General features: G+C 44.0%; 1 pseudogene across 6 annotated transcripts; it reads right to left on the minus strand.

The window, feature by feature from the left end:
- Nucleotides 1-801: 801 nt before the first annotated feature.
- LOC147883592 (UDP-glucuronate 4-epimerase 1 pseudogene) lies at nucleotides 802-27,448 on the minus strand (annotated as a pseudogene). 6 transcript variants are annotated; one of them, XR_015543756.1, is made up of 3 exons: nucleotides 26,374-27,441; nucleotides 24,997-25,263; nucleotides 802-2,919 (listed from the first exon to the last, which is right to left on the minus strand). The product of XR_015543756.1 is annotated as a UDP-glucuronate 4-epimerase 1 pseudogene, transcript variant X1 (transcript). The 6 variants fall into 6 exon arrangements; XR_015543757.1 differs by lacking the exon at nucleotides 26,374-27,441 and adding an exon at nucleotides 26,260-26,347 and having other exon boundaries at nucleotides 24,997-25,260; XR_015543758.1 differs by lacking the exon at nucleotides 24,997-25,263.
- Between the last annotated feature and the right edge of the window lie 85 nt (nucleotides 27,449-27,533).

Here is a 27,533-nt window from a genome sequence, read left to right on the forward strand (position 1 = left end):
CATCCCCTCTCTATGCCATCCCACTGTTTATGTAGCTTCCATAGCCTTGGAGAGAGAGAGAGAGAGAGGGAGAGAGAGAGAGAGAGAGAGATGATTATAGAAGGAAACTTGACTCTTTAAGTCTAGGAAACGCTTTATGATAAGATACATGAGCTAACTAAAGTGTACAATCTATATGGTCTAGTGAACAAGAAGCCTATTGTTTTAAACAACGTAATTTCTAAAGACAATGCACAAGAAGCTTATTGTTTCAAATGACGTAATTTCTAAGCTTATATGGTCTAGCAAACAAGAAGCTTATTGTTTTACACTACGTAATTTCTAGAGACCATGCAAACTGAAAGGCACCATCAGCATTACAAAAATCATTGCTCCTGCTCAATACGAAACAAGCATTTGACAAGAAAAGGAAAATGACAACAATCATGCAAATAGAAAAACCAGTTTAGCTATGAGATAGAATACAAAAGCAAATTTAGCCGGAGACAATGGGTAAAGAGATGAATGCATCATGGAAGGATAGCACATTGAAATTGTAAGATTTGGAATAGCAAAGGTGAAATGCAATATCCCTAGTACTAAAGGATTTTCACATTAGTATTGAAAAGCCTTCAATCTAGTTTTGGTATCCATTACAATTATTAACAGATGCAACACATTCATTGGATATGAAAAATGAACATTTTAATGGTGATTTGGGTAAAGAGAGCAAGGATGTGTTGAAAACAGAGAAAAGAAACAAAAAATCTATAATTTTGTATGTAGATGATCATTATAACAGTAACAATCAGCAATGGAATCTTACAATAGCGAAGAAACATCTATTTGTAGAGTTCCATATGAAACATACTGGCCGTATGCACTATTGTTTCGAATATAAATTTAGAGAGATGTAGAATCACTTTCACGGGTAAATCCAGTAAAGCTAAGATTCAAACCCCACATCCAAGTTGTCCAAATGCTCCAGATAAATGTCACCTGAAAACCTTAATCGTACAACAATCTCCTATTGGAACCAATTCTTAGCAGCCAAAAAGTGTAGAGTGTCATTACCAATGGCACTAGCAATGTCACATCAGAAGCAACCATCTTTATGATCTATCACCTCTTCTTCTGCTAGCTACAGGGAAACTAAATGGGAAAATGCAACCCTGCATGTAACCAGATTTGTAATATGAATTTGGGAGTCCTGTCTAGAGAGCTGAAAAATGTGTGTTCGCTTATTTCAATGTCAATCCCAACATTGGAAGACGGCGATGCCACTGCCTCTTGCAGAGCATTGGATATAACAACGCATATGCCATTCACAGAGATGCACCAAACTATGCTCTCTGAAGAACTTAATAAAATTTAGAAACAAGAAGCATGACTTGTCCTATTGCACAGGCAATTGGACTAGATTAAAGTGCAAAGGATAAACGACCCCAACACAATTAGAGTAGACGAATTGATAAAAGAAGAAAAAGTGGGTTCCCTGCACCAACTAAGGTCTCAACACTCCATTGTAATAGCTTTGATACCACTTTATAAACTTCTTCAGACCTGTATGTAGATCAGTAGTCGGATTGTATCCCAATTCAGTCCTTGCAAGTGTAACATTGGCATGAGTATAAGGTACATCACCATTACGAGGCATCTTGATTATGTTCCTCGTAGCTTTAACCTTTAATAATCGCTCCAAAATATCCACTAGATTTGGCACAGAAACAGGATTGGTATTACCAAGATTATATAGTCTAAGAGGAGCTGGGCCAGCTTTTTTACCTCCACTACCAGTGCTCTTGCCTGCAGTATCAAGTGCAGCAACACAGCCCTTCACAATGTCATCAATGTACGTAAAATCACGGGCCAGATTGACTTGATTTGGCCCCTGATATATGGTAATTGGCCGCCCTTGCAGAATATTTCTGGTAAATGAGAAGTATGCCATATCAGGCCTACCCCAGGGTCCATACACAGTAAAGAATCTCAGACCAGTAATGGAGAGTCCGTAAATGTGATTGTAAGTATGTGCTATCTCCTCTCCAGCCTTTTTTGTTGCTGCGTAAAGGCTTGCAGGTTGATCTGTACGATCACTCTCAGCAAATGGCACCTTTGTATTGAGGCCATAAACAGAGCTTGAGGATGCCCACACAATTGAAGGTTGAGTACTCGCAGATTTACATGCCTCAAACAATGTCACAAGTCCTGCAATGTTGCTGTGCACGTAAGAACCAGGATTCTCCAAAGCATACCTTACACCTGCTTGAGCTGCAAGGTGCATGACATGGGTGAAGGAGACCAGGTCGAAGAGCTTCTTCAAGAGAAGCCCATCATTTATGTCTCCTTGGATCACAAAAATACCATGTTTCTCCAGGACAGCCTGCCGGGCCCATTTTAACGAGGGTTCATAGTAGTTGTTAAAATTGTCAAGGCCAAGCACTCCATCTCCTCTCTTTTTCAAGGCAAGTGAAACATGCATTCCCACAAATCCCGCTGCTCCTGTTACCAATACCACCAATCCTCCATCCTGTTTGACACGGCAGGAATGCCTCACCTGCTTCTCCCAAGATAATCCTCCCCATAGATTGGATTGCGCTGACTTGTGAGTCGGAGTCGTCAATTTAAGAAAGAAAGTAACCATCAAAGTGACAAGAATGAAAGCCCAGAAAAAAAGCTTTGCCAAAGAGGAAGAATACCACCTATTTGAAGCTCGACCAAAAAAATAGTTTCTCTCCATTTTCACCTTTCCCGGGGTCGAGGGAAAACTGTCTTGCATATCTGAGGGCAGGCCTGGCACATTTTGCTGGTTGGCCTTGGAAAAGGAATGAAAGGCCATCACTTAGTAAAGTCTACCTTGCCCTATTCTGTAACCCTGGTGATGAAGTCTATAAATTTTGATTGTACACTATAGGTTTCTGCCAAGACATACTTCTATTCCTGCAAAGAAGCAAAATCATGAGGCTTACTTGATTGAGCTTTTCCTTGAATAAGTTGGTCCTCTACATAAACTAGTAATACACCTTCATACAACAAGCTACACAGCTCTTTCCAACTACAGAGAAAAATAAAATAAAATAAAAATGACAGGAGTGAAAATTTCTCTCTCTCTCTCTCTCTCTCACGCACGCGCGTGCACAGAAAAAATAGTGATGGCCTCTCTCTCACTCTCTTGACAAAAGCATTCATCTTGGGTTCCACCTGGGTGCACTTGCAAGAATAACTCCCCACTACATAGGTGAGGATTGTGTGCCAAAACAAGAAGAAAGAAGAAATATTTACGAGGCCTGGAAGAGTCGGCGGATCAACACCAAACCAGGTACAGCAGAGGAGATGCAGTCTATGGGACCTGATGGAGCACTGATATTGTTTTCTGTAACTGATGAGGTTACCCATGGCACAAAGGGGCAGGTTTACGCTATGTAACCAATGATACTGATGTCATATTCCTGGCAGACACTTGGGAGCATGATGCATGTCACATCCCAGAAATTGAGGGTTATGATGAGTATTCAGTTTGGCAGCCTTGTAGGGGCAACCAAGAAGAGCAAACGGCAGGGTAGCATATATAGTGAAGAAGGAAAGGCAAAGAAGCATACACCTGATAAGTAAGATGCCTACAAACAGTACTTTTGGATTACACAGGCTGACGCAACCTTTTTTAATTGACATGGGGTAAAAGAGGGCTGCCCACTCTCAACCACTTTGTTTGAGCTTGCATAGATAGTGAAGAAGGAATGCATACACCTGATTAAGTAAAACAATACATTTGGATTCGCATCGATGGGGGTAGCAGGGAATTGTACGTGGCCGCATGTGCCTTTATGAAAAGGTCAGATGTGGACACATACAGGCAGACGCAACCTTTTTTCATTGACATGGGCTAACACAGGGCTGCAACTCTTGACCACTTTGTTTGCGCTTGCATAGATGAGCTTGAAACAATGGTTATGAATCTCACGAGAAGAAGGCATTGATCGATCTCACCTTTGGCAATACGCCTGATGTAGTATCAGGAGGACCTTCAGAAGTTGATGCATATACTAGGTCAGTGCACTGGCCTATCTGTTAATGTAGGGAAGATGAAGACTATGGTAGCTGAAACAATTCAGCCTAAGGAGCTGCCACACATCACATACCCTTGGGCAACGCATTGAGGTAGTTAAACATTTCAAATAGTTGGGTATCAAAATTCCAGTAAATTACCAATGGCAAAAAAGCTTTGAATCAAGAATTCATGCCAGCTGGACCAACTACTATGCTTTTGAGAACAAATGGAATCAAGGGGGCGTCCGCATACGGCCCCTTAGATCTGATCTATTCAAGACATTCGTCACCCAGGTCTTACTCTATGGAGTGGAGGTACGAGGATGAAGAGCAATTGGAATGACATTGAGAAAATTCGGAAAACTTTTCTGAGGAGACATCAACTCCTTACTCCAGCCTCCTGTTTGAAACTGGGAATCACAAATTCACATACATATATCTAGATGAATCCAGGAATATGCCCAAACTCATCCTGCCATGTATAAGGTTTTAAAAATCATCAAGGGAATGGAGTAAAAGGCTTAGAAATAATAAAGAAAGGGGACATAGATATCCACATAGAAACTCAGTCCAAATGCAGTCTCAACTTTTAACATGCTTTCAAGATTTTGAAGTTTCAACATTAGTCACAGTGACTGAACTTTTTCTCCTTCAATTTTTCATCCCTGGGTTAACAGTTTATTGCCTTCAATTAAAGTCACATGATTCAATCATTGGCTTCAATTGATGTCACATGACTCGTGTTTGTGCCTTGGAAGTTATGAGTGTGTAAAGGCCTCTGCCTGTGTGTACCAACCTTCAAGTTAGAATCCATTGATCTGGCAAAACAAAGCAACACTAACAGTCAGTATGTAGCAGGCCTACTGTAATAGTGAGATGTCACACTCACTCTCTCTCTCTAGCCTAAAGCAGCAACTGTAAAGAGAAAGGCACACACAAACTCATGTGCTTTGCTGTGACTCTATGAGGAGGCAGGATTGGGTTGCAACAGCTCCCCCTCCACAGAGAGTATTCAGTGTTTATTGCTGAGCCAAAATATATTTATACCTTTAATAAGACTAGAAGATACCCAATCTTACAAATTAAATCTTTTATAGAACAAGCAATAGAACAAAGGGAAGAAGGGAGTTTGTAAGTGACTTTAGACAGGAAAAAAGGGCGTTTGTAAGTGACTTTAGACAAAATGAGCAAAAGGTAACTATGGCCCATATGGGAGATACAACTGTCTGAAGGAAACCCCTTCCTGTGAGGATGGAGAATGGAGATGAGGCCCTCTGCTACTCCACCACTCTCCCCTGCTGCCATCAAGCTGAGTACTGTTGGACTGTTGGGCTGAATTGCTGGCTGAGGGCGCTTCATCTTCGCCAGAGTTGAGGCTCAAATTGGGCCATCTGGTGTGGCCATCTCCTCGCGAAGCTTCTTGAAGTGCAGGCAACCATTCTTGCGATGACCTTGCACATGACAGTAATAGCATCAGTTTCCTTGCTATACATGGAATGAATCTCCGCATCCAAGAATCCACGATAGCCGTTGCTTTCCTTCGGGTCCAGTTCTTCTTACCCAGACTGCTGTCCATTACCAGATTTTTTCCCACCATTCAAACTGCAGTCTCTAGACTTCTTACTGAGGGCTGACTTGGGCTCTTGTATGCCCTTCTTATGAGCTCAAAATTCTGTGCAAGCTTGCAGGAAGTGCCGTACCATTAAGAGGTAGAAACTGCACACATAATAGTGAATGACTGTCCGCGACCCATTATCAATGTAATAAGCGTAACTCACTCAATCTAGCCTATTACCTTCTACTAAGTGGAATGCATGATCCATAAAGAGAAAGGCGTGCACAAGCTCATGTGCTTTGCTGTGAGTGTTGGAGAATGAGGCAGGTGTGCTGTATGGATACATGGCAGGCCTGGACTAGATGCCGACCTGTGTCAACACCTACACCTGCACCTGCCTCTGCACCTGTGATGATACCAGCAAGCTGTGCTTGTACCTGCAAATGATCAGCACTCCATAGAGGCTGTACGCCTGCCTGCTGTCCTGCTGCGTCTGCAGTCAGGCTGCAGGGTGTTTGCAAAGCTGCCAGCAAGGCAGCCATGCCATGGGCTGACAGATGTCCATGAGAACTCCTTAGGGTTGAGCTAGCAAGCTCAACTTCCAGCCATAAGTTCACCCACGAGCCTGCTAAACTGACATGATCTAGCTAACCTAACGATAAGAACCTGCATCCTATATCACAAGCCATCACCCTGAAGGTGACCTTGTCAAGGTCCCAGCTACTCCAAGACCTATAGGTCCTATGTCACTTCGAACTCCTCTTAGGATGCCCACAAACTCAGCCCCAAGCTTGTACTTACTATTTTCAGCATACAACTCCTATTCTAGGAGTTATGCCTTGAATAGGCTTGCTTGTTGCAGTTTGGTAGGTAACCTCCACATCTGTGAGCCCCCAAATGAGGAGAACATGCAGGAGGTGCACCTACACAAGGATGTCTAGAACGATAGCGGTCTTCACATTGGGCTGCTACACAGCAGCAAGGAGATCAAGGATCAAGGAGCAAACACTGCCTTATGTTGGTCTGTCCATTGGAGCAGCAGGAAGGTGTGTATGCCGGGTACCCTTACAAAGCCCACACAAGGAGGGGAAGTGGGCAATAGTACCAAATGGACGACTCCTTACAAGCCCCCGTCGGGCACCCACCTCTCCTCCCGCATAGGGAGGCGGGGTCTATGAGACCCAAACATCCGAGACCCTATCATGTACCATCTCGAACTGTAATGGTACCTTATGGTTAGGACCAGGGAACTTCTCGAAATCCTATACAGGTCACGACATAGTCTTTTACACAGAGACACATTAGAGTCTAGAGTGCCCACTACCAATAGTCAGCGGGTATACATGGGAGTCTGCCTACAGAGATGAGACGAGGGATACAGGAGGGGTTCAAGGGTCAGGAGGAGTCGCAATCCTTTACTCCACACTTTTGGGGGCCATCTCAGTGGAGCAGAGAGATCCACACTCCAAGTTTCTTTGGATCGGATTCCACACATGGATAGCCGGGATTTGTTTATTGCAATTTACTACTTCCCCCCAAGACCTCCCGCTTTGCCAGAGATATTCGAGGGGAGGATGAGACATCCCCATTTGCTGCTCTTTATCAATCCATTGCTGACTTCTCTAGCCACGGGGAAGTCCTCCTAGTTCGGGACTTCAACGCGAGGACAAGCGCTCATCAGGCACCACTCGACTTCAGGGCTGATTCCACTCTGTTGCCAGACATTGACCTTGAGAAGGCAGGTATCCTACGAGTTTCCACTGACAAACGAGATCTTATGGGCAGGCCCTATTAGACCTCGGCAGAATGCATGATCTCATTATCTATAATGGTCTTGACAGATGGCCCGCATCAGGTGGCTTCACTTGCTTTCCACATGGGGGAGGCTTCAGTGTTGTGGACTACATCATGGGATCCCCTGCCTTCACATCTCGCATCACTGACTTTACTGTAGCTCCTCTCCCTCCAGGGGCTGATCATACCTATCTTTTCTTTAGCATTTCTACCCCCACCGCACAGCACTTTCTATCCCGTTGAGTTCTTACTCCACCTACCATGATATACGCTTTGATCGCGATCACTCACCTACTCACTCTAGCCGTCTGTACATACTTCTCGCATATATTGACTTTATACCCCTATTAGAGGACCGTGCTGCCCTAGTCACTCGTTCACTACACGAGGCTGCTCTTCACGCCTTCCTCCACACCACCCAACACCTGGGACCGTACCCTGTAATAGCTGGTACGATGATGAGTGTAAGGCTTTACGCCGTCAGCTCAGATTCGAAACAAAAACAGCCTTCCGAGCGAACCAGAGACGCTACGGGAGTACCGTCATCTGGTACGTAGAAAGAAACTTGACTTCGTACGCCGAAACGAGGAGGAGCTACTGAACATTCTGTTCAGTAGCAACTCTAAGGACTTTTAGAGGAGATTTCTAGAGGGACGGTCCCCCCCACCACTTACTGACACTCAGGTGTGGTCTGCCTATGCACGCACACTCTATGATATCCCAAATCAGCCAACCCCTAACCTATCACATATGCCACGCCCCACATCCTGCACCCTCTTTACTAGGGGGGAGGTAAAGGATGCCGTAATGAAACTTCATAATGGCCGAGCGAAGGATCATGAGGGACTATGCACTGAGTTCATTGCATATGGGATTAACCTCCTAGCCCCGATCTTAGCTATTTAACCTCCTAGCCCCAATCTATGCACTGAGTTCATTGCATATGGGATTAACCTCCTAGCCCCAATCTTAGCCAAGCTATTTAATAAAGCTGTTTGCTTGGGGTTTTCAAACACATGGACCATCAACACTATCTCACCCATCCATAAGGTAGGGGATCCCATGAACCCGGAGAACTACAGGACCATTATGATTGAACATGTCATGTCCAAGATTTATGCCTCAGTACTTGATTCTGAGGTCAGCAGATTTACGGAGTGTTGAGGACTCAGAGTAGTGGGACAGGCCGGTTTCAGGTGGGATCATGGGACCATGGACCACATTCTCGCGCTCAGATGTATCATCTTGGAGGCAATGGCACGGAAGCAAAGGGTTTACTGCTGCTTTGTGGATTTCCGCAAGGCATTTAACCACCGTTTCGAGAGCCCGCCTCATACAATGCCTACAGGATTTGGGTTACAACCAGGAGATCATTTGGGCTGTCATGGCACTTTATGAGCGAGTTTCAGGCAGAGCCGGACAAGATCTAGATGGACAGACGAGATCATGAGCACTATCGGGATCAAACAAGGGTGCCCATTATCACCTACCTTGTTTGGCCTCTACATCGACGAGCTCGAGACAGTGATGCAAGCACAGGGTGGGGTAGGTTACTCTCTCGCGGGTACGCTGATCCGCATATTACTTTACGCAGATGACGTGGCTCTCTTGTCTTCCTCAGCAAAGGGGCTCCAGAGACATCTTGACGCACTACAATCATTTTGTGAGTCTCATGATTTGAAGGTCAACTTGGGTAAAACCAAGGTTATGATCTTCAATACATCTCGAGCCGTCATGTGCGATGAGCATTTCGCATTTGATGGGTCCCCTGTTGAGGTAGTTTCATCATACACTTATCTAGGGGTCGTCTTTTTCGAACCCATCTTGAAACCGGCCTCTAATCACTTAGAGGGCAGTGGAACTAAACCTTTAATCACTTCAACACTTATTTACAGCTCACAAAGCATATATGACAACCATTAACCATTGCATGATCACCATTTGGCATTTACCCATTTGTTCACAAACAAAACCACTGAAAAAGGGATGGAGGCTAGAATGCCCCTACTCAACAAACATAGACAAGTGCATCCGATTGGCCCCAAACACCATGGCGCCCCTTTCAGTATTTCTTTATATTTCACAATGAAATGATTACAAGTTGCATCTAGGAGACCTTCCCTGCAACTGAACACAAAGCCCCAATTCACTGAGCCTTCGCAAGGCCTTCAAGCATAGAACACCATCACATAAGTGCACTTAACCCATAGACTCAATCCAAAGGCATTCTCTTTTTTGAGACCATGAGACCCGCAATGCAGGCGCGTCTGAGCAGAGGATATGCTTCATTGGCTAGACTAGAGAGACAGTGCTTCCACTCACACTTTCAGGATCCTTGGACCAAAGGGTTGCTTTTTGACTCCTTGGTCCACCCAGCAGGGATGTATGGCAATCCATGCTGGGGGCCAGACTTGTCGGATACAGAGTGGGCCAAAGTGGAGCGGCTATAGGTTCTCATGTTATTACGGATGATCCGTGGTAAGCCATCCGTCCCTCACCAGATCGTTCGGGCAGAGTTTGGGTCACTCCCATTATAGCTAGATGCTGCATTTCAAGTCATTATGTATCTGTACCGAGTCAGGGAGTATGGGATTACACATCCGGACGTAGCAGGATACCATGGCTATCATTGTCCTCTTCCATGGCACCTGCAGCAGGGGGAGACCAGAGGTGCTGATATGCACGCACGGAGAGATGGTTTGCAGGACTAGGACTCCACATGGCCAAACTACCTCCTTTCCAGCACAGCCTGAGTGATCTTCCAGTGAAGCTGGGCTTCTACAGAGATCACTTCTTACATATCACAACGGAGGGTTTCATTGATCCACCAGGATACATGCAGATTCACCTACCCCACTCGCTGAGAATCTCCCTTGGGCAGTTCCGGGTCTCTTCACACAGACTTCGTATCGAGAGCGGCAGCGCAGAGCGGTTACCCAAGGAGAGGTGCATATGCACATTGTGTGACATGCAGGAGGTTGAGACAAAGGAGCATTTCATCTTCAGGTGTCCTCTTTACTATGAGATCCGAGGGCGTTTCTACTGCCTCTTCAGAGATAGTTATGGGGTTTTGGTCCATTTCCTCTCCTACCCAGACCAGTGATGCTTGGCTGGTTTCATTCATGAGGTGCTCAAACACCGCGATAGGATACTCCGAGCACGGAGACAGGAGCAGACTTCTTTCTCGACTGATACCTCTCAGAGCTCTATTACGGAGTTCTTTCAGCCAGATCACATAGACCCCACGAGGCGAGACCTCGACATAACCATGACCCAGAGCCTATGACCCGACAACTCAAACAGAGGGTTGACTCACATATCATACTTAGGGACATCCCCTCCTTGTTTAGGGTCAGAGCCCGACCGACGGGGGTCACAGTGGACCTCGTTAGACGCAGAGCTATAACCAAGAGACATACCAGGACTGCACCTTTGAGGGGGCGACAGCGCTCTATTGTTGACCTCATGCCTCCACTTCCACAGCCTCATCCATCCTGATGTCCTGCTGATGATGATGATGATGATGATGATGATGATGGTTATGATGATGTCGACGATGATGCTGAGATTGATATTTTTAGTCGAGATATGACTATGTTGTACTTAGGACTTAGTACTGCCATTTTGCTTTTTTTTGCATTCTGCATTGGTGTGGATGCTCGTTTAGTAGCTCCACTACCACAGCTCATTGTATCAGGTTTTTCACAGTCTCATAGACCCATCGGTCTTCCGAAGACTTTAATAAACTTTCTTTCTTTCTTTCTTTCTTTCTTTCTCTCGGACAACAACACAGGCTCTAGTGCTTTGAAGATTCCACGAGGAGGTAGGAGAACCGTTCTGGGTGTCATAGGGGTACACATCTAGTCAACATCCTGCTAATAGAGGGTGGCACACTGTGCACATATTTTGGTCCATCTTGGGACAAAAACATTATGTTGTTTCCATCATCTCTCCCTTCAGCATTGTTCAATTACTGTCGCACATCTCACTCTCTAGTACAAGTTATGGAAAGAAGTTGGTTTTGGTTTGAAAGTGTGTGATTCTTGGGCACCATACCCTTTGTTTAGCCTACATTTATGATTGTTCACATTCATGATTATTAGGACTTATGCCTTAACCTATGGTGCCTAAATACCCCCCCAACACCTAGCACTCCCGGTGGTCAGCCCTTTTGGAACAAAAAGCGTAGACATGAACCCTTCCTACCCTCCATGGTGCAAGTTCTAATGATTACAATTGTACGATTTCATGGCTACATGCCAGGGTAGGGAACCCATGAAATATAATGTCATCCATGCTAGTTCATACAAAATAAATAAGTAGAACCATGCATGAATTAGCATGTTCACATTCCACTGACACAAAATAGATACATCGCTCCTATCAAGCAATTAGAAATATGTCAATGAAGCTCCAGCATCCGCAACATATATCAGTGTAGAGTCCTCAAAGAAATCCTTCATTTGTCTTTGAACCACCTGCATTTGCATATGATCAAACCATTGGAATACTGAATTTTAAATCAGCTTTAATCCCTTGGCTAAATTCTGGTTTCTGTCTAGAATCTGCCACAGTTGGACTGAGATCAGCGAACTATTGTCGGACTCCAATCTGACGGTCAAAATCTTTCCAATAACAGAGTTTGAAAATACAGTGAGAAAGCTAATACAACTCCGAAATATGCTGTGCCAGTCAGATTTTGAAAAATGCATCAAAAATAAGAGAAGAGATAGTCGAACTATCATCGGACTACAGTTGGATTGTCGGACTGTTTGTCAACATGATGCCAGCTATCCGATCACCACATGCTGAATTAAAGATCAGAAAAAACAATGTCAGACTTTCAAAACTTTCTTCTACAAAGGTTATACTAACAATCCAACTTACGGACTCTATTTGACCTTCGGGCTGCATCTGACTTCTATCAGACTGCATGGAACTGTCGGACCGCATCTTGATTACTTGCTGAATTTCTGATTTTTGTTTTTCATTCTTCCAAACTTTCATTTGTTGACCTTGATCATGTGCCAAGTGTCTGATAATTTGTGGTATGAAGAAGAAATGATTAGGGGACTCCTCCGGGCTCTTTCGGCTTCTTTTTGGGATCTTCTGGCTCCAGGTTAAGCTCTTCCATTTACCCTGATCTTTCATCCTTTGCATTGCATAAACATCAGCAATTTCACTGCTTGTATCTGCTTTTGTTGTTGTATTTGTTTCTGATTTTTTTGTTTGTGCTTTTGCATCTTCAAACTCAATCAAAGCATCAAAAAAGATCTCGGACATATCATCCTTCACATCTGAATTTTTTGTTTGTGAAACCACCTCAATGAGTGATTCTTTCAGAACATTGTCCTCCTTTTCTTCTCCTAACGATTAAGCTGAATACAATTGCATCTTGCAATCTGAAAACTGAATTTCTGTCACAATTCTGAGTTGCCTTTCATTTGATTCGGACCCTTTGAGCCCTCGACCATGTCTAGGAATTCACCAATAAACTGATTATGCTCAAAAGAAAGAAGAAACTTCATGATTTCATTATCCTCACCATCAAACAATTGGTCTTCAACCTTCTTTGGATCTAACTTTTTTTCTTTGCTTACCTCTTCTTCGTCATTCTGAATTTGGGCCATCTCTGTAGCCCTTTCATCAATGCTTGTATCATCAACATTGAAAATAGATGCTTCATTGGCTGGACTAACTCCTTGATTGTCTAGAACTGTAGCCCTTTCATCAATGCTTGTACAACATTGAAAATAGATGTTTCATTGGCTAGACTAACTCCTTGACTGTCTAGAACTGATGTAACAACATTTGGATTAAACATTTGAAACAAATTTGTTTTCTGATATTGCATCATCATCCTTGATGGACAATAGAAATTACTGAATAACTGCATCTTCTTCACACATATGCTTATCAACTTGATTATCACCATCAGAAACATCATAATCGGAGACAATATCTTCAACATTGACATCAAACCTTTGGTTCATTTTTTATTTGGGTTGTTGTCAGTTGATCCATTTGTTCATCCTCAATAGCAAAAAGATGCATACATGAGCTTACTGCATAATCCTCAAGATCATCCTCATCAAAAGTTGCAATCTTCAAATAAAGATCAGAAAGAACATTGACTCCATTGCTTTGACATACTTCGGCATGGTTGGTTTGAATCGGATTAAGAATGTAGCCTAAACCTTCTTTGTTGTAAGGGCTTCTGTAGTCAGGCTCCTCGAAGATTGCATTTGGATTGATTTTCTCTTGCTTCCACATAACATCAATAGCAAAGGACGGTGCAAATGCAAAGCATGCACACTCATCATATGACTCTTCATCATCTTCCTTCAGATAGTAATCATTTTTTGAATCTTTGTCATCATCTGATAACTAATTTTCTTGTTGCTCCATTTGTCTATGGAAAATTCCAGAACAGATTGGCATTGCATAGTCTTCATACATACCTTCCTTGCTTTCAGACCTTGTAGAATTGCTTTCCGACTAATCAAAATTGCTGTTTGGGCTGTTTGTTGTTGGACTCCAGTCGGGCTGTCATCAGACTATTGTTCGACTGCTTGAACTGTGTGTCTAATCGGGTCTGTTCTGAAACATTTGCATCCATTTGATTACAAACAGAAATAACTGAATTATCATTGCAATTCTTACCACCACCTTGAAAGTCTTTGTCCGCATCTGAGTTAGAATTAGAATCATTGACCTCTTCGTGCCCATATTCAAACTGCAAAACTTGAACTCTTTGTTGTATCAGGATTTTCACAGTCTCATAGACCCATCGGTCTTCCGAAGACTTTAATAAACTTTCTTTCTTTCTTTTTTCTGAGATGTTGGAAAGATACTGATGAGATCTCCAATCACCTCTGCAAAGTTTAGTATGCCAAGATTTTGCCTTTCAAGCAAAGCTGAATATTCGACAAGTCTATCCAAGAGCTTTCTGACCTTCCGATCAGACTTTGTCTCACATAAAGCAGGAAAGATCTAGTAGAACTTGTCATCCAATAATGATGGATAATATTTCCTCCGATGGCCATGTTGCTTGCAATGCTTGCACAAATTTAGGTAACAATCCTTTTCCATATGATCAGCATTTCCAGACATAAACAACGCTACCTTCGACACTTTTTCTTCTTTGATGTTGCCGTGAGAAATCAGAAATCAGAAACTTATTGTTCATGTAAATCATAAAAGATAGAAATAGAGACACCTCACATCCACTTTTGAGACTGTTTGGACTGTAAATGTTTCACCCTGACTTGTGCTCGACTGCCATATGATAGCCCAAAACACTTGGATTCTGACCTTATGTTTGACATTCAGCTTGCACTTTAGATTACTCAGCCAAAACTTCAATCTTCATCATCAAACAACGCATACAAACTCATCACCAAGCTACCATTTCTGAAATCACTTGCTGTATATAATTTTCTAATGATCCACTAGGCCAATTTCCTTGCATATGCTGCTCCATATCACACTGCTTCAAAGCTTGCTGGGTGTTGATCTTAAGAACATGGGCTGATTGTTAACCTTGAGAACAGGTTGGTCCCTCTTCTAATAATCATAAGCATCATCCAATGTGTCGGAAAATCTAACAATTTATCTCTAGCTCTCTCCAATGTTCTAGATGCCGATGCTTTCTTTAAAGACTCAATGATGCCATATAATTCTTCAACAAGATCAACCACGTAGTAGTATTTGCATTTATCTCCCTTACGACATGATGTATGCAAATATGAGCATGCAGAAGTTTTATGATCCTTCTTCAAGCAAATTTTGACACTTTTTCTTCCCCATTTAAGAGCAAAAATCAGAATTTCTTCATGGAATGTCCATGGGTGCAAAAACCACTTGATTCACAGCAATCTATTAAGCTTAACTTCGATGTGAATCTTTATAGCCATGATCCAATTCACAGAAATTGATGGAGTTTAGCTTCGATGTGGAAGCTTTGATTGCTTTACTTGAATGACCAACATCTTCCACTTCACAGTAGCTTTCAAGTGAAGGTGCAGCCTTTCTATCCCATGACTGCGATCTTGAACAGGGCAATGGCCTCTAATTCTCTTGGCTACTTTGTCATAGGCACACGTAGCTTCTTCTGTAGTATCATAGGTACTCAATCACAATCGGACACCCTTTGAGGGATCTCTAATTTCAGCAGCCCATTTTCCCCACATCCTCTACCCAATCCTCAGAGGAGTTGCGGTATGCGCCTCCTCATCAAGGCTTTTTCTTTTCTTTGCCTTTGTCTTGTCTGTCGTTGATGTTCGTCTCTTTCCTTTCCCCTCCTATTGCTTGCTTTTCTTCTGGGTTTCTTGCTTTGAGAAGAGGCGGAATCCTTCAGATAATCCTTTTCTTCAAAACCAAATTGATTTCTTCATTGGTTTCCTCCATGAATTCATTGTCCCTCCACCCTCAGGAATATTTGCAGCAATCGTCTGAAGGTACGAACCAACTGCAGGACCGCCAAATGTGTTCAAGGTGGAATCATCCCTAAACACTCAAAGATTGAGCTTTGCCAACTATCAACAGAAAACAGTGAAAAGAATGTACAGTCGGATCATAGTCGGAAGACAAAGAGCAATCAAAATATAGTTTCTCGTCAAAGAATAGCATTGAACATTGGAACTGCAGCCAAGATACATCCTTTCCATTCAGGAACATAGAGAAGAGTGCATAGCCTCAACATAGAACTTGCCAAAAGGGCATATACAATCTGAATATTGTCAGACAGCAATCTGACTATTACATATCAAGACACCGTTACCAAGAAGATCCCAAGAGGAGTTATAACTGACTATCATGGTTCTTGGTAACTGCCACACATATATGACTGTTGACATTCATGATCACTAGGACTTATGCCTAACCTATGGTGCCTAAATACCCCTCAACAAGCACCCACACTTCCCCTTCTGTCTTCCAGGAAGGCACATTCCTTCCAATATCACATTTCCTCAGACACATGAAGACAAGATTCTCTTCACAGCATGCTATAAAGGCTCAAATTAATGACATCAAGTACATACCAAAACATCGTCCTACCTATGTGCTTGCTCTAAAAGCAAACCATGTACCTCATGGAGGCACATACCAATGACATGTGTAGTCCTGTAATGCCCCCTTCTGAATTACAGCATCCATCTTCTTGTTCTTTTGATCCGCCTTCTCTTTCTACAATCCTTCGCAAAATGGCATGGTTCATCACCTTCTTCTGCTTCCTCGTCTTACTGGAAGTGTCCTCTTGATCTCCAGAATCATCCCTCTTGGGCTTGCCACCTCTAGGCTTCCCTGCCCTTTGCCAACTTTGTCCTTTGCCAGCAACGCCTTGTCATCGTCATCTTTGTTATAGAGCTTCTCCTGAGCCACTTCCTATAGCAGTAAAGGACCCAACGCCTCAAAGGTCAAAGGTTTGAGTTAGAGGTCAACATCTCCTAATGAGAGATGGCCAATGTTTGTGGGTGTGCCCGCCAGTGTGAGGCTAGGGTAGGGAGAGAGAGGGCTTGTGCTGTGGGTGTGCCCGCCCCGTGAGAGTAGATCTAGTCAGCTAGGCAGCCTCCTTGTATGCTGGAGGAGGTGAGCCTTTTATAGGGGAGCAGTAGGCCTGGTCGGCTCATGTAGAGCCTGCTGAGTCAGCCCCCCTCTAGGCATAGAGGTGTGTGCCCTCTTGTAGGGCTGTGTGCCATGAGCAAGGCAGGTGGTCGGCCGTCTAGGAGGTGCAGTAGGGCTGCCAGACAGCCCTTTATAGAGGGCAGAGAGGGGTCGGTCCCCCTGCATATGAGTCGACCAGGGAGAGCAGTTGGTCGGCTCCCCTTCTTGCTAACCGACCAGGGAGAGGCTGGGGCTATTTATAGGCCCCCCTCCTTGGTGTTTCATCCATAATCTGGAGCAGCACATCATCATCTCTTGGAGGGCCTGGCAAGTAGCAGAGCCAGCCCTGTTGTGCACCTGAGGAGCAAAGTAGTGGAGCAGTTCATCCACTCCCTAGTGCTCCCTTCACTTGGTTGTTGAGCTGTGTGTTCAAACCTCGTTGTTTCCGTGGTTTTCCCCCAGTTGTAGCTGGGTTTTCTCTAGAGATCACTTGCAGTTCTCCTATGCCTCTCTCTCCTTTTTCTCCTTCTCAGTGTGTGTGTGTGAGGCGTGCTATCTTTCTCTCTCTCTTCCGTGCATTTCCGCTGTATTTCGCACATGGTATAAGAGCCACAGTTGGCTTGAGACCCGAGGAGCGGAGGGAGTGTTGAGCCAACACACAGAGAGGAGGATTAGGGTGCTGTTTGGAGGTGTCTTTGAGGAGGAGCGTGTTTGAGGAGTGGACTGTTCGGGTGACCAGCAAAGGGGTGACTTTGAAGGGTGTTTTCAGATCAGAGAGGAGGTGTTTCCAAGGGACAGAAAGCGAGGTGTGAAGGTACATTGGGCTGTCAGCCCCTTCATCCTATTCTTTCACCTTCTCCTTTCTTGAACCTTCAGTTTCCTTATATCCCATCCATCTTCTCTTTCAATTCATCATCCTCTTCACTCTAACATGACGACTTTGTCCGAGATGGCAGAGAACAAGACTAGAATTCCAATGTTGCCCACGTTCCCGGTTGACCGGCAATTAGATGGGTTCAATTATGGTGTTTGGCAGGTGATGATGAAATCTGTGCTACAGTCATACGACATGGCAGATTTCGACTTGATAGGTGTTGCTCGACCAGATCCCCTGGTAGAGGACCTTGGCATCCTTGCTCGGAAGGAGGCCGAGACTTTGTCCTAGCTATGGGACCGTGTTAATGCTAGGGTAAGATCATTTATCTTTCTTAACTGTACTCCTCAGGTGATTAATCATGTGAAGCACATGACAGTGGCCAAAAGTATATGGGAGCATTCGGCGTCCATGTATAACCGAACCTCTCCCATGAACAGGGTCTCACTGGAGGTCCAGATGAGGTTGTTGGATCCCAAGAAATCTTCATCGATGCAGGAACACATCAACAAGTTACAAAAACTTCAACAGGAGATCCTCCAGGCAGGGAAGCAGATTTCATCAACGGACATTGCCATAACTCTCCTGTCCCAGTTATCCTCTCAGTACGGGGTCTTCTATTCATCCCTCATCACCAATGGTAGGTGAATGAGTTGACCTAGGAGGAATTGGTCCCAATGGTGCTTGACCAGGAGGAGCGCTTCATCGATCGTACCTATGACAATCAGCCTGAGGCTTTAACAGTTGATCAAAAAGAAAGAAAGCAATTTACAGCTGAGGAACGAGAACGTCTCAAGGCATCCTGTATGTGTAATGGATATGGCCAGAAAGGTCATTATTGGCGTCAGTGTCCCAAGAGGAACGCAGAGGGGTCCAATAACCAAGTAGCCAACAGTGTGACTGTCGCGACCGTGATTACTCCAGCCTTTTACTAGCACTTGGCAAGAGCTGCCAGCATGCTTTCCAGATGGAGGTTTGCTTGCTTGTTTGTGGTAGCTGGACCTGCCCATCAGGTGTATCAAGCAGGGAGTCATTTATCGAGGTAAGGCTTTTAGGCAGACCTCGAGCCACGAGGAGTCGTTCCCGCTGATTCAAGTGGCAATATGTTACGCGTTTGTATTTTGTTTGGACGTTATGACCTGGAAAATCCAGAGGGGGTCTCTCAGTGTTCTGTTGCAGCTATTGTCTGATGTTGCTAGAGATCCAGATGGGTCAGTAGATTGCCAGTGCGAGAACCTAGACACAACTGATTGATCCTTGTGAGCTATTATATGCCTGTTGCCATTGGAGCACTAAAGTTCATCGATCTGGCAACTATGTACTAGTTTGGACTTGAGAGGGGGCTTCAGAGGGGGCTATCTAGCTCTACGATACAAGTGCCTATGCAAGGAAGCAGACCTTGCACCGAAGGCAGTATCAATTGGATTATTGTTCCACGATCCTCTGTTGGAGTCATGTACCAGTTCCAGCAGTTGGATTGTTGTACCAGTTGACCCAATATATCAATACCAGACCAGAGGAGTATACCTAGCACATGTGGCATGGGAGCAACAGTTCCAGGTTTCCAGTGATCGTGCTAAAGCAATTTGAGCCACGAGGGGACTTCTTCAACAGTACCAGTGGTAGTCTTCAGCGGTGGAGTAATACCTAGCTCCCTGGCATCTCTATTCCATCCAAGAGCCGAGAGGGGGTGTTAGAGATCAACATCTCATGATGAGAGAAGGGCAGTGTTTGTGGGTGTTCCCGCCCAGTGTGAGGCTAGGGTAGGGAGAGAGAGGGCTTGTGCTGTGGGTGTGCTCACCCCATGAGAGTAGATCTAGTAAGCTATAACCCCGGCTCCATGGGAGTGGCTATAGGCTTACAATCATGCATGTTGAACCTATCCAAGAGCTTTTGCACATACTTAGATTGAGACAAAACGATGCCATGCTTGTCTTGTATGAACTGGATCCCCAAATAGAAATTTAACATGCCCAAATCTGTCATGTCAAATTCAGCTTTCAACTCAGCTTTGAAATCTGCAATTATATCCTCATTTGACCCTGTGAGCAGCATGTGATCTACATAAAAAATGATGACCAAAATATCCCCCCCATCCTTCTTGATGTAGAGGGTGCTTTCCGTGGGACTATTATGTAACCCTTTACTTGCCAAGAATTCATCAATCTTGGCATACCGTGCACGTGGGGCTTGTTTCAACCCACATAAAGCTTTGTTCAGCTTGCAAACTTGAAGTGCATTGCCAGAAAGTTCAAATCCAGGAGGTTGTTTGACATAAACCTCTTTCTGCAAGTCCCCATTAAGGAAAGCTGTTTTTATGTCCAACTAATGGACATTCCAAATAACTGACCTGTGTGGTCATCCGAGAGTTAAGAGTAAATGTCTCCTCATAATCTATGCCCTTCTTTTGTGCATAGCCTTTGGCAACCAGCCTTGCCTTGTACCTCTCAATGGACCCATCTGGCCCTTTTCACTTTGAAAACCCATTTGGTACCAATGGCATGCTTACCTGGTAGCAAATCCACAGCATCCCAAGTCTGATTTTTCTCAATGGACTGCAATTCATTGTGCATAGCATGCATCCAATGCACATTATCCTTGGCTTTTTCAAAAAAGTCAAGTTCTTCATCAAGAAGAGTACCTGCATAAGCTGTCTCAACAGAAAGAGCCCCCCCTACGTGCCTTACTGCACTACGAGTACTACGAGGCAAAGGTGCCTCAAGCCTACTCTCCATGAAAGTCTGTAGCAACCAATTCGGAACTGTTTTGGCTGCATGTATCTCTTGAATCTCTTGCCTGGCAACTTCAGCCACACCCTGTGGAGGTACAAAATCAGCCTATGGCTGAATCGGGGCATGTGGATCAGGAGGAGGTTGCTGTAAACTCTGATTTTCAGCATGAGCCTCAGCTGGGGAACCAAATGCTATAGGAAGCATTCCCTCAAAAACATCATCTGAAGAAGCTGGAATAGTAAATTCAGCATGTGTATGTGCTGAATTCTCTGAAAATATAACATCTCTACTCACAAAAATCTTGCGAGAAGCAGGATTGTAGAGATGATAGTCTTTGCTTTGTGCACTATACCCAACAAAAATGCATTTAAGTGCCTTATCTGACAACTTGTGTCGAAACTCCACAGGCACGTGGGCATATGCAACACAACCAAAAACTCTGAAGTGATCCACTGAAGGCTTTCTCCCATGCCATGCCTCATAGGGAGTGATTGTCTTCAACGCCTTTGTGGAAGCCCGATTCAAAACATAATTTGCACACATGAGGCCTTCGAGCCAAAACCTGTGAGGCAACTTCTTACTAGTAAGCATGCATCTATCCATCTCCATAAGAGTGCGAACAATCAAGGAGCAGGAGCAGCAGGAAGGTGTGTTTGCAAGGTACCATTACAAAGCCCACAAAAGCTCTAGGAGATCAACGCAGATTAAGTGTTTTGAAGGTAGGAGAACTTGTGGGTGTCATAGGGGTCCACATCTGGTCAGCACCCTGCTGATAGAGGGTAGCACACTGTGCGCATACTTTGTATATGATTTGGTCCATCTTGCAACAAATACTGTCAGAAACTCACTGTGCCCACCTGTGAGCCCCCGATTTGAGGGGACAAGGGGCAGTGAGAGGTAGGAGGGCTGGGGAAAGAGAGAGACTCAGGCTGGCATCATAGGCAACCAGCACACGGGCTGGTTGCTGCCTGCAACAGCAGGAATATAAGGGGCCTTAGGCCTCACTTGGAGGCTTCTGCATCTGCACAGACTGGCTGCACAGGGCACCCTTAAATAGGGGCCTGTGGCAGGCCAAGTCGGCCCAACCAGGGCCAACCCTGGTCGGTTTTCTAGGGCCACCTGGTCGGCCACCAAACAGGGTACCAACCCTGCTGGTCGGTCAACCCTAGGGGCCTGGGCAGTGCCTATAAAAGGCCCTCTCCTTCATTGTTTCCAGCATCTAGTGCAAGACTGAAAGCCTCCTTCCAAGGCTGTGCTGTGCACTCAGTTCTGGAGCAGTTTGTGAGAGAGAGAGTCCTTCAGTATTCTCCAGCACTTTGCTGTATTTTGTATTGCTCCCTGTGAGCTGTTTTTCTGCCCACCATCCGGTGGATGAATATACTCTCTCTCTCTCTCTCTCTCCGTCCAAGTTATTTCTGAGTGAGTGTTTATTGCATCTGTGATCATCTATCTTGAGTGTGTGTAAGAGTTGGAGAGATCTTGGGTGGAGGTTTGAGTGATTCATTCCCTCCTATTTTCAACAAATACATATTGCTGTTTCTATCCTCTCTTCAGAATTGTTCAATTACTGTCTGCACATCTCACTCTCTCTATACTAGTACAGACTACGGAAAGAAGTTGGATCCGATTTTAGCACTGTGTGATCCTGGGCACCATGCTCTTTGGTTTGCTTCCACTGTGGGGAGCATTGGCTGTAGCAAGAAACCTCCACCCCTCTACCAAACTACATATAACTAAGTGTAACCGAGTAAATAGAAAGATATAATACAAATTAACTCACGGGTTACAAAGAAAGATATAATACAAATTAACTCACGGGTTACAATTTATTGACTTCAATTAACATCACAACTTTAAATTATTGACTTCAACTGATGTCACATGACCTGTGTTTGTGCCTTGTAAGTTATGAGTCTCTTCAAACTATTAAGAAACATTGTAATATATAAAAGTAGAACCCAGATATACCACGCCTAGATGCAATCTCCACAAAACTAAGCATACCTGCTAGTATAATTGTGTTACATTATACTATAAATAGAGAGGCATACTATAAATTAACATTAATGATTCTCCTGATTATAGTTATTATATTTTGTATTCATAATTAAATCAATATTTGTATTTATAGAAGTGGATATTGGCACCATCCAACTCTCCCCCTTACCAAAGTTTGGGATAGGCATACAGAAAGATCTTTCTTGCAACCATGTGGCTCCAAATCTTCACGTTCCAAAGTAGATAGTCGGTACCATCAATCGCCCCCCTTTCATCAAAGTTTGGGATAGGCACATATGTAGCCACAGCAGGGGGGGGAGGGGGGGAGGAGGGAGGGGGAGAGAGAGAGAGAGAGAGAGAGAGAGATCTCGAAAGTGGAAACTAAAACAGTCACAATGCCAAACTACAGGAGCTTACACTTAACTCAAAACAGGATCTCCTTCCATCACGCAAAAGCAACTCCTCCCTTCTGGAGATCACAAGTGTTCAACCATTTGGCTCTGATATACTGACACAGAATAGACAAAAACCCTAATGCCAGTCCCACAACTCTGTAATGTCTGAACAAAATAGTGAACAAAGAGATGAACTGAAATCTGAGGAGCGCAGCAGACAAAACAGCAAGTTGTAACCTTTAAAGAGCTCCAAAAAGGCATGGAAGAAGGCTAAATCTGAGGAGCGCAGCAGACAAAACAGCAAGTTGTAACCTTTAAAGAGCTCCAAAAAGGCATGGAAGAAGGCTGCTCCAAACACGCAGGCAAGTGCTAACTACAAAACACAGCCAAAGGGCTGGAAAACTGAGGGTAACTGAACCTCAAGATGTGTAGAAGGTACTCCCTTCCTGTGTTCCTTGGTAGTAGGGCCGCCTCTTACAGGAGAACAGACAGGGTGCCCCATGCCCCCCAAACTCAGCCAACCAGCAAGCTGGCGCATTCTTGGGGGCCTATAAAGGGTATACCCAGCCAGTCCATTACAGCCCTTGACTGGGCTCCAAACCACCCCAAATCATGAGTCCAATACATGAGCAGTCGGCCCTGACGTGTTCCTCAGATGGGGGCTGACAGACAGGGCATTCACTAAACCTAACACATAGACACATGTATATTATGTATATAGGCATCTATTTACATAAAGTGTGTGCCTGTGTGTGTGCTTTCACGTCCATGTCTCTGACCATATCCACGTATGTAATGTATATAGGCATATATTTACATACATGTGTGTGTGTGTGTGTGGGCTCATATATATATATATATATATATATATATATACCTTTGTAAGACTAGAATATATCCAATCATACAAATACCATCTTTTTGTTGTTCTAAAGTCCAAATTTCTACAAAGAAAAAGAATTAAATTACCATGTCCTATAGTCATTTCTGTGTCCGTGTCTACATACGCACATGTCTGCACGCATGCACCCACTCCATGCACTCGCATACACGGTTTTCAAAAACCCCTACGTTTTAGCAGAACATATTGTAGACCTTTTCCATATATCTATACGTCTTTAGCAACTTTCAAGTTGGTCAGTCTTTATAACTGATAAATTGGCCAGTACAATAAATGTTCACGACACTGGTATTGACTGATCTCATCAAGAACATAAGGTCCCCAACAAAAACACTAGTCAAAATATGACCAGAAAATAGGCCATCTTGACTATGGCAATCAATATGTCCTAGTAATACAAATAATCACAAATAATGGTTCTAACCTAAGATTTTACAATTACCCTATGCTCCATCTGAGCCCTAGCTGGTCTTGAGAGTTAATCATGTAAGACACCATTTCCGTGGGCGTATCTACACCCTGCACTTCATTTGGGAGCAAGGAAAGGACTGCAGGAAACTGAAGTGTTATGCTAACGGGCTCCTTGCGCCTGTTAGGGTTCTCACAGGCAGTGAGTGTGAAACCATCTGCAAGGACCTGGCTGAAACAACACGGCTGCAGAATGCTGATTTGTACCTTATTTTCTTAAGATTAACCAGAATTTACGCAAAAGACAAGAAAGAAGTAATATAACATATGGAGGGAGCATGTTTAACTCTGCAGGATCAATGCTGCATGGCATTAGCAAAAAACGTTTTAAAGGTCTTAGAGCAGGGTTTTTCTGGAAATAATCCTGACAAAAAGGTTCGTTGAAGGTTTCCAAGGTAAAGAAGCATAAAAAGAAGAAACAATTAATATATACCTAAATAAGATAAGAGTACATCCAATCTTACAAATTGCCGAAATAAAAATAGTAAAGATAAGCTTTATTAATGTCTGAAAACTTCAAAGTCTATAAGCCATGTGAGACAAATGTGTTGGTGGCCAAGGTAGAAGTGACCAACGTACTTGCCCCAAGCTACTCAAGAACCATCCAATCAAAAGATGAAGATGAACATGGTGGATACAGTACTCACCCACTCGGCCAACTGACCCTGGAGAGATGTTCCTCGCGATAATCGATGGCACTAGAGAATACTGCCCTTTCTCTCTGAAGTGCTATTGCCTGAGAGAGAAAGGTGACAGGCGTCTGCATACAGCCAATCTGGTGATAATAGACCCCCACGGATCCTCAATGACCATGTGAAAATGAGATGCCAATGACCAAGGTAGGGGCAGCCCTGCCTAGCTCTTCTGGCCCTTGAGTCTCCAATCTTGTGAGCCCTCCCAAGGTGGCAGAACTCCTGTTGTCGAAATAGACGTAATGAGGTACTGCCTCTGAAACATGAAATGCAAAGGATGCAAAGAATGCAATTAAAAGACCTCTAGACTGTTGGATCCCAATAGGAGTCGTCCATGCCATGTGTGATAGTTGCAAAAGCAATTTCAAGGGGGATAAAAAACAGTCGGGGTGGATCAAATTAATAGAATATTGTGAGCCGTTAATATTATACCAAGACGAGACATACCTTCTTGAGTACACTTTCCACTCACAATAATCATGCAACCAAAACTTTGAGGCTCTTGAAACAAGCCCTCAATGACTATGACACAATGAACCCTCTTGCATATCAAAACAATCAGCACTGAAAGTGAAAAGTCCAAGGTCTTCTCATGAGGCTTTGCCTAAGTATGATATATCGGTACACGAATGTCTTAAGTCCTAGGCACACATGATCAACCGAGTGTCATTTGAGAAGAACTTGGCTTACTACAGTGTAGTAAGGTTCATCTAATAAACAATGTTCCAGACCTCTCCTTTAAAACCACAAAGACCCCACGCTTGTTCCTTGGACTAAACCCATGGATGGCCTTCTGAACCTACTTGATCTATCATTGATTGTGCCATAGCCAGGATGATTGTGCCATAGCCACGACAGAAAGGACTCTTAAATCCTTTCTTTGCTTGTGTAAACATTTCAGAGGAGTGGCTGGCACAATCTCTCTCGTCACATTAGGGTGGAGCCCAACCCAAGCAATCCTATCCACAAAAATATTGTCCTTAATCCTTCATGTATGAAAGTTCCATGTATATAAGGCCTTGACACAGTTCAAGAAATGTCATCAGTGCTTATACCATAAACATGGGCTTGTGAGTTCCAAACGTTATCCTGATTATTAACACAAAATAATCAACACCGGCGCCATTGTAGGGAGCTCGATTAGCAAAAAGACATAGTAGGTAGAATGCTAAAGTTCAAACATAGAAGGATGCTATGCAGTTGCCCAAAAGTACACACACAAAATTAGAACGTTTCGTTGAACACCTTATCTTCTGCACTTTAATCTGCCCTGCGGCAATAAACCACGCGACCCGTTTGGAATCCGAGATTCCACTTCGGCTCTTAGCTTACCACGTTTGGTGAGTCGCTTTCCGTGGTTTTGATGATGAAGATATCCTCATGCCGCCAAATAAGAATAGAATGGGAGACAATAGAGAGCGGTACGTGAAAAGTAGTTGTGTTAATCTCAATCTGCCGTTGATAACGCAAAGCCGTTAGAATCTTCCTCGGCGAGGGCCGCAGAAAAACGCGATGGCCGTTCTAAGTTCTGCTCCCGCAAAAGCGGGCCCTTGAAAGAGTGTGCTTCACAATGAATGCTACAGCGAAACGCCGTACGGTGTCCTCCTCGGTGAAGTGCATACCATTCACCTTAAAAGGCAAGATCGCTTGAGGGTAGAGGGACCCAGAAGAGCGGCATTACTGGAGAGAGTGAGAGGCAAGGGGAAAGAAATGCGAATCCAACAGAGCAAATTGCAGGCGATGAGAAGGCAGAGCGAGTGTGTTTGGAGAAGAGAAGGAGAGGGGCGAAAAGGGTGTTGCAATCTGAGAGAAACTGGGCAGAGGAAAGAAGTATGAATGGAAGAAGGGGATGCGAAGAGGCAGAGAGAGGAGCAGGATTGAATTGAATGAGAAGAAGAAAACAGGAATGGAGGAGGAGCTCCAGAAGGAAAAGCGATGTCTTGGTTGCCTTTCTGCTGTGGAATTCAGGGGACCCAATTCCGCCCTGTTCCTGCAGAGCTCACAGAGCTCTTGTAGATGATGCAGGGAAAGGAAATGACACCACTCACAACATTCATCTTCTTTACTATCTTCATCATGCAATTGCTCTTGTAGATCATGCAGGGACTGACAACATTCATCTCTTCATCATGCAGAAGCACCATATATTTATTTATTTTTCACAGCTGCAGAGCATTCTTCTTCCACAATCAAGCCTCTGGAGTCTGTTTCTGCTCAAACTTGCTTGCTCTAATTACTCTACTGTATTTCCCCAACCTGTGTTTTTTTTGGGACAACTGCCTCTGTTCCAACAATCAAGCATATTTGCTTTCACACACATCTCAAAATTGCTTGCTCTTTTACTTTACTATATTTCTCTTCTTCAACCTGTTTGGACAACTGTCTCTGTTCCTACAACAGTCGCTCTGAATTCTGCAGCACAGCATGACGTCCTTCTTTGGGGTTTGCTCCCATTATTAATGGGGCTCCCCATCCACCTCAGCTCCCTTGTC

The sequence above is a fragment of the Dipteris shenzhenensis genome, chromosome 28, assembly GCF_047967505.1.
Source record: "Dipteris shenzhenensis isolate YYH24624 ecotype China chromosome 28, Dip_SZ_1.0, whole genome shotgun sequence".
Taxonomy (NCBI): domain Eukaryota; kingdom Viridiplantae; phylum Streptophyta; class Polypodiopsida; order Gleicheniales; family Dipteridaceae; genus Dipteris; species Dipteris shenzhenensis.